An 8571-nucleotide genomic window follows, 5' to 3' on the forward strand; every position below is an offset into this window, starting at 1 on the left:
CCCATATCCCACACCAAGGTTTTTCCTCCCATCATCCCCAGACATCACCTTTTGCTTACCAAATCTCGTCCCAAACAACATCCTGGAGAGTAGTCAAAACCCTTGGATCTCATCACCTCCCAGTCATCATCATTACCAAGACCAGAATCACCCCAGCTGGCCACAGACACACATACAGTACACTGATTATAAGTAAGCCAACTGGGAGGCCTTAATTCGCAAATGAAACAGAACAACATTTCGAAACATTAAATAGTATATCCATGACAAACATCAACACCGCTGTACACACTTTCAATACCGTTATACAAAAAGCAGACAAAAGATACATCCCTAAAGGCAATAGATAGAAACACAACCCCAACTTCACACCAGAAATTCAAGGCCTCATCAGTCAATGGGAAACACTACGACACTCCCCAACCTTCATACAAACAACAAGCAAACACTCTCATCAATCACTTTTCACATGTCAGCCATCTAAACCCCCATAGCGACGACCGACGTAGGCCTATCATCAGACATAAGACAGTTCCCCACAGACCCAGACTTTGCACCTTTCACTTACAACCAGACGAAGCACATCATTAGCAACCTTAAGCACTCATCTGCATGCGGACCAGACAACATAAGCAACATTCACCTTAAACACCTTGGACCATAAGGCATAAAAGGCACCAACATATCAAACTACAGCTACTCACACAACAAAATACTCAACATCTGGAAGCATGGCATTATCATCACTATCATAATACTCAGCATCTGGAAGCTTGGCATTATCATCACTGTCTCCAAACCCAACAAAGACCCCACATTACTTTCCTCACACCGCCCCATCACACTCCTCTGCACCCCCTCCAAAGTCACTGAACGACTGGTACTACAACTAGTTACGCTACACCTCACACCCCCCTAGCCCCATTACAACATGGTTTTAGGCCACTACACTCCGCAAACACTCTTCTTACAGACCTTACACTGAGAGTTTTTGATGGCATGAATTCAGCTAGGCCACCACACAGAACACTCCTAGTCATACTAGATAGCAAAACTTTTGATACCATCCCCCGCCATAACCTCACAAACAAAATATTCAACACAACATGCACAATAACACAAAAAGATGGCTGGCAAACTACTTAGCAGGCAGATGTGCACATGTAACATTTGCCGGTCATCTTCGATCATCAGAAACTTCACAAATGGCGTCCCCCAAGGATCTGTTTTATCCCCTACACTCTTTAACCTATACATGCACGACACACCCACACACCACAGATACACATAGCTTCCTATGCAGACGACATAACACTTACAGGTACACACCAAAACGCAAACACAGCTGCACACATCCTCCAGCATTACCTCAGCACACTACACGAATGGTTCACCACAATCTATCTATTGCCAGACGCCTTAATCCCATACGGGGTGGCCACAAACAAATCGTCTCCACGTCGCCCTGTCCCCGGCTATTTCACTGCCCTGTTCCTAACTCCCCCCCCCCTTCTCTCATATACCTCTCCACTCCATCCCTCCATCTCATCCTTGGCCTCCCCCTCCCTCTCACCCCCCCTCCACCTCACTCACTCTCCTCGTCAGTCTCTCATTCTCCATCCTCTCCACATGGCCAAACCACCTCAGTGTGTCTCTCCTAACGCTTCCTATCGCATCCATATTGTTACATAGCCTATGATTTCATCATCCTTTGTGTAATTCTAACGTACAGTATGCCGCATGTTTGATCACGAGCGTGTTCTACCTCACTCCCCCCCTCTACCCTTATCGTAGAGTAAGTCGATCTTTCTGTTGTTCAGAGCAGGATTGTCAACTCTTTGTCCCCTATGGCTTCATTTGCGCATCCTTCTTACAAGTTGTATCAAGCTCTGCCGGCCCCTATATAATGAGCTCAGTCTCTGCATTAATTGCCACTTAGATCTACTCCTCATTTTGTTCACATCTCTGTCCTCCCCTGTACAGTTGTTATTATTGTGAGTGCTCAGGAAGTCTCCAACCATCTAGCAGCTGTGTAATTTGAGTATAACTGTTATTGCATTTTTTCTTGTACTGTGTAGCATAAGGTGTTAATTCTTAGGCCCAGTAGTGATTTTTAGTATTCTCACTTAAAGTGTACATTATCTTTCTCTGTTCCGTAACATAAATTTGGCGACCTCTTATCAGGATATTCAGGATATTATCATAAGGATATTGCTTGATATTTTGTGACTGTGATTTGTTCATGATGTCTACTATTACTACGCTTGATGAAGCCAAAGATTTTTTGTCAAATGTGCAAACAGTGTGTGATGTAGAAAACAGAACAAAGAATGAACTTAAGCTTGTTGCTCAAGAATTGGGAATTGCAGTTCACTCTCATCATTCTAAAGATCAAATTGCTGACATGATTAATGAAAGCTTGTTTAATGTAACTCCTCCAAATGAGCAAACGCAGATTGAAATAGCTAAGTTACAGCTAGCTCTGCAGGAGGCTCGTGTTAAGGAGGTTGAGTTTCAGGCACGTGCTAAGGAGGCTGAGTCTCAGGCTAAGGAGGCGGAGTCTCAGGCTCGTATTCAGGAGGCTGAGTTTCAGGCACGTGCTAAGGAGGCCGAGTCTCAGGCTAAGGAGGCGGAGTCTCAGGCTCGTATTCAGGAGGCACAGATACAGGCTCAGGCACAAATTGAACTAGCTAGGATTCAGGCAGACCATGAGTATCGCATGAAACAAGGTGGAACTGGATCATCTAGCTCTGATGATTTTGATGTGGCTAAAAATGTTAAACTTGTCCCTCCTTTTAATGAATCTGATTTAACAAAGTATTTTCAGTTGTTTGAGAGGGTAGCTACAGGTTTTAATTGGCCCAAAAAGTATTGGCCAGTACTCCTTCAAACTGTTCTCACCGGTAAAGCTCAAGTAACTTATGCATCTTTGCCTCAGGATCAATCTGACAATTATGATGTAGTTAAGAGCTTGATTCTTAAGGCCTATGAGCTTGTTCCTGAAGCCTATAGAGTAAAATTTAGGACAACTTATAAGCAAGATAAGCAATCCCATGTTGAGTATGCAAAAATCAAAGAAGATCTGGTAGAGCAGTGGTTAAATTCTAAGAATGTGGATTCTGATTTTGACAAATTTAAGCAGATGATTTTGCTGGAGGACTTCAAAAGGTGTATTAATAATGATGGAAGCCTATATCTTGATGAGAAAAGAATAGATAATTTGTCTGATGCTGCAGTTTTAGCTGATGAATATGTTCTCACTCACAAAAGATATTCTAAAGAAAAAAGGAAAGCTGAGAGTAAGTACGTTGCCTCTACTCAGAGTACAGGTAACAGGAAAGAGAATAAAGATGATGTTTCTCAGGAAGTAAATACCAGCTCCACCTCTAGATTTCAGAAAAGTAAATGTTCTTATTGTAGTAAGCTTGGTCATACTACGGAGAAATGTTTCAGGAGACAGCGTGATGTGAACAAAAAGGAGTCTTTAAATATTCAGTCAATTGGTCTAGTGTCCACCCTTGAGAGTTCCCAGAATTCTTTAACTGAGTTAACTGAACCTGCTTTGAGGGGTAAATTAAATTCTCATGATGGAGCTCCTCTTTTGAGCAGTAACGTGGGTGACACTCTCAAGAGTTCATCTGCTAATTTCCTGTCTGATGGTTTTGTCGGTCCTCTGGATAGTAATGACAGGAAATCAGTTAAAATATATCGTGGTACAGGTGCTTCCCAATCCCTTATGCTGACCAGTGTTCTAGGCTCTAATGTTAATTCCTCTGATGAAACTGTAATCTTACAAGGTGTAGGGAATAATTACTTCTCTGTCCCTCTGTGCAGAGTGAATTTAGAGTCAGGTTTTGTTAATGGTTCCGTTATGGTTGGGTTGGTTGAGACACTCCCAATGTCAGGTGTAACTTTCTTACTTGGAAATGATATTGTTGGAAGTCAAGTGTGTCCAGCTCCTCAGTTGTCTAGTGAGCCAGTGGCTGCGACCCAGGATTGTGATGTCCCTGATGTGTTCTCTGCATGTGCTGTCACTAGGGCTAAGTCTTAAGTTACTGGTGACTTAGAGGATAATGATGATGATGATGTTATCCTTGCTGACACTTTTCTTGCTAATTTGGACCACTCACCAGATGAGGCAGTACCCCGTAGTGTTGATAATTTGTCTCGTCAAGAGTTGGTGTTGAGTTGCAGGTTGCTGACCCTGAGTTGAAAGGTCTAGCTAACTCTGCTTGCAGTGAGGAAGAGTCAGCTGGTGCTTCTACTTGTTATTATATAAAGTCAGGAGTACTTATGAGGAAGTGGAGACCCCCAAGAGCATCAGCCGACTGTGAATGGGAGGTTGTACTCGTACATCAAGTTGTCATCCCTCGTGTTTGTAGGCAGGATATCATTAGAGTGGCTCATGATTCCAGTTTGGCAGGACACCTTGGAGTGAGGAAGACTGTGGCACGCATTTTGAAACACTTCTACTGGCCAGGTATCTTCAGGGATGTTTCCTGGTATTGTAAGTCTTGTCACACCTGTCAAGTTGTGGGGAAGTGTAATCAGACCGAAAAGGTTGCACCTCTAGTTCCCATTCCTCCTTTTGAGGCGCCATTCACCCGTGTGTTGATGGATATTGTGGGCCCTCTTCCTAAGGCTTCTTCAGGATTTTCTTATGTGTTGACCCTGATTGATATGGCTACTCGTTATCCTGAAGCCATTCCACTTAGAAATATCTCAGCAAAGAACGTGGTTAAGGAAATGCTAGGGTTCTTCACAAAGTTTGGTCTGCCCAAGGAGGTACAGTGAGACCGGGGAAGTAATTTCATGTCAAATGTTTTCAAGCAGTCTCTGAAAGAGTTGGGCATCACCCAAATCACGTCTTCAGCTTACCATCCCCAGACCCAAGGAGCGTTGGAGAGATATCATCAAACACTCAAATCGATGCTCAAGAAATACTGTTTGGAACATCAGAAAGACTGGGATAAAGGTCTTCCATTCGTTGTATTTGCTGCAAGAGGATGATCAGGATATTGAACACCCTGTATCTTATTACAGTAAGAAGTTCACTCCACCTCAAAAGAACTACTCCACTATTGAGAAAGAGCTTTTGGCCTTGATATTGGGTTTACAGCATTTTTCATTTTATTTGTGTTCTGGTTTTGACCCCATAGTCATTTATACCGATCATAACCCACTGAAATTCCTTAGTAAGTTTAAAGATAAAAATCAGAGATTGACAAGATGGAGTCTACTTCTTCAGGAGTATTCATTAGACATACAACATGTCAAGGGGAAAGAAAATGTTATTGCAGATTGCTTATCTAGACTTTAGACAGATTGTTTTAGAGTAATAAGAAATTTCCTTTGTAAATTTCTTTTTTCTTTGTGGGGAGGTGTTACATAGCCTATGATTTCATCATCCTTTGTGTAATTCTAACGTACAGTATGCCGCATGTTTCATCACGAGCGTGTTCTACCTCACTCCCCCCTTCTACCCTTATCGTAGAGTAAGTCGTTCTTTCTGTTGTTCAGAGCAGGATTGTCAACTCTTTGTCCCCTATGGCTTCATTTGCGCGTCCTTCTTACAAGTCGTATCAAGCTCTGCGGGCCCCTATATAATGAGCTCAGTCTCTGCATTAATTGCCACTTAGATCTACTCCTCATTTTGTTCACATCTCTGTCCTCCCCTGTACAGTTGTTATTATTGTGAGTGCTCAGGAAGTCTCCAACCATCTAGCAGTTGTGTAATTTGAGTATAACTGTTATTGCATTTTTTCTTGTACTGTGTAGCATAAGGTGTTAATTCTTAGGCCCAGTAGTGATTTTTAGTATTCTCACTTAAAGTGTACATTATCTTTCTCTGTTCCGTAACAATATCCACACCACAACGCTCCTTTACGTCCTTATTTGTCAGTCTCTCTCTCCATGTGACTCACAGGCTTCTCTCAAATAACTCATTTCCACTGCTCCCACTCTAGACTTGTGTCCCTCCAACAACGTCCAAGTTTCACTTCCATATGTTAAAGTTGGTATCACAATACTGTCATGCAGTAACTTTTTCACTTCCATGCTCACTTCCTTGTTTCCGATCACTGCTTTCAAGGAACCAGCAACCTTCCTTCCTTGTTGTACCCTTTCAAGCACTTCAGTCTCCATACTTCCATCCTTACTCATCACACTACCCAAGTACTGGAACGTACTCACATTTTCACCACAAACAGGCTCAAAATAGCCCCAGCCAAATCTACAGTGACCCTTCTCACAAACTGGACAGCAGAACACAGTCACATTCCACACCTCACCATAAACAACACACCCTTACCCCCCCACACAAAATCCTCGGTGTAACATACATCAATGTCATTTAAACAACACATCACAAACATTAATAATAACACCAAGACTCATTGCCTTCAGGTCACTAGCCCATACATTTGGACACGTACAACAAAGAAACCACCACCACAGTATACAAACAATATGTTCAGTGATGAATTATGCAAGCCCTCCTTGGGCTCCTAACCTCACTAAAACACAACAATGTACAGACCATACAGAACAAGGCCATGAAAATATTCACAGGCTGCACAGCTACTACACCCACAGACCACCTACATCAAGAAACCAAAATCCTCAAAGTCAAGGGTAATCCAGGCATGCAAGGCACCCAAATTCTCGCTGCAGCCTCCACAAACCCACAACATCCACTACACTACATGACAGCACATCCACACACACCAAGGAACATCAAAACAACACCCAGCACACGATATCATACACAAATACTGTCATCTCTTCCCCCTCAGACCAGCTTCCAGAAGCATATCCATACTCAAATCACTCGCCGCTCCATTCAGTCACTTAAAGACAACACACAGCTGCATGCACGGCCTCCTGACATCCACTCTTCTGAATCCTATCTCCCTCGTGAGGACAGGGTCCACCTGGCCAGGCTGAGATGTGGGCATCATCCAGCCCTCTTAAGTTAACCAGAAGAGGCTGGATGACTCCGTCGCTGGTGCCTGTCCAAAATGTAACACAGCATCCCATACTATTAAGCACATTATGGAAGACTGCAGTGCACACAATCACCTATGCCAACAACACAACATAAATTCCTTGAGAACTCTGTTGGAAAGCCCGGTCTCGGCCGTGGCCTTCCTTACTCGGGGCTGTCCGGCCAGATTGCCTAGGGAACAACTACTACTACTATACCGCAGGGCAAGGAGAGAGCTTTGAAGAGACCGCTACCTCTCTCACCACAAATACGCTACCCTGGTGAGGAGTCGAACTGCCAACCCTATGATCATGACCTACCAACCCACAAAAGATGGGTGGACATCCGAGCCCCCAGCTGCCTGCACCAGGCTTCAAACCCTGGCATTTATAGGCTCGTAGCTTTGAAGTTAACGCTAACCACTCAGCTTTACCCAGCATACACCCAAACTTCCTTGCTGTAACATACAATACATCGGTGTCATTTAAACAACACATCACAAACATTAAAAATAAATTAACACCAAGACAACGCCCTAAGGTCATTTGCCCAAACAACATTCGGACACAACAAAGAAACCACCACCACAGTATACACACAAAATGTACATTCAGTAATAAACTATGCAAGCCCTGTTTGGGCTTCTAACCTCAATGAAACACACAAGACCCTACAGACCATACAGAACAAGGCCATAAAAATAATCACAGGCTGCACAGCTACTACACCTACAGACCACCTACACCAAGAAACCAAAATCCTCAAAGTCAAGGATCATCTAGGCATGAGTTTTCGTTTTCGTTTTTAAAGGCTCCAACATGCTTGCATGTGTCGGCCTTGGTCACCTAATGGCGGCTCTCCACGCTGCACGATCCATTGCAGCCTCCCTGTTCGGTCCCTTAATCCTGAGGTCACAATGACTTCGTCCCATGTCTTTCTCGGTCTACCCCTCATAACCCCACCCCCAGTATTAACACTTCTCACCTTCCTCACCCAATTATCATCCCCCATCCTCTCCACATGTCCAAACCATCTCAATCTACCTCTCCTCATCACAACACCAATACACTCCAGTTCCATCCTACCTCTCAACTCTTCCGTCGTAAACCCAGCCCCTCCAGGCATTGGACGCAGGGACGCACTGCACGTCCACCTAATCATTGTCATTTCTGTACGTCTGAGCCGGCGAATATCTTCCTTCTTCATTGCCTAGGTCTCACTACCATACAACATTACACTCCTAACACATGCTGCATACAAAGACCCCTTAGCACATAGGGAGAGTCCTCTCAATGTCAGTAGAGGCAAGAGCTCCCTGAACTTCTTCCAACCACTTCTCACCCTAGCCACAGAGCTAGCTCCAGCCCCACCTCCAGCACACATGTCTCCCAAATAAAACCCTTCCACACACTCAAGAGATTCACCAGCAAGTTCAATCCTTTCACGTCTGACAATCTCCACCTGCTCACCCCGACACGCCGTACACATAAAATCAGCATTATCTCGCAGTCTACCTCTGATACCACTACATCTCTTATGCACCCATTTATCACAAACACCGCACAAGATGGAATTACTTCCCACAC

The sequence above is a fragment of the Coenobita brevimanus genome, chromosome 92, assembly GCF_032717465.1.
Source record: "Coenobita brevimanus isolate Jiangsu-jjx chromosome 92, ASM3271746v2, whole genome shotgun sequence".
Taxonomy (NCBI): domain Eukaryota; kingdom Metazoa; phylum Arthropoda; class Malacostraca; order Decapoda; family Coenobitidae; genus Coenobita; species Coenobita brevimanus.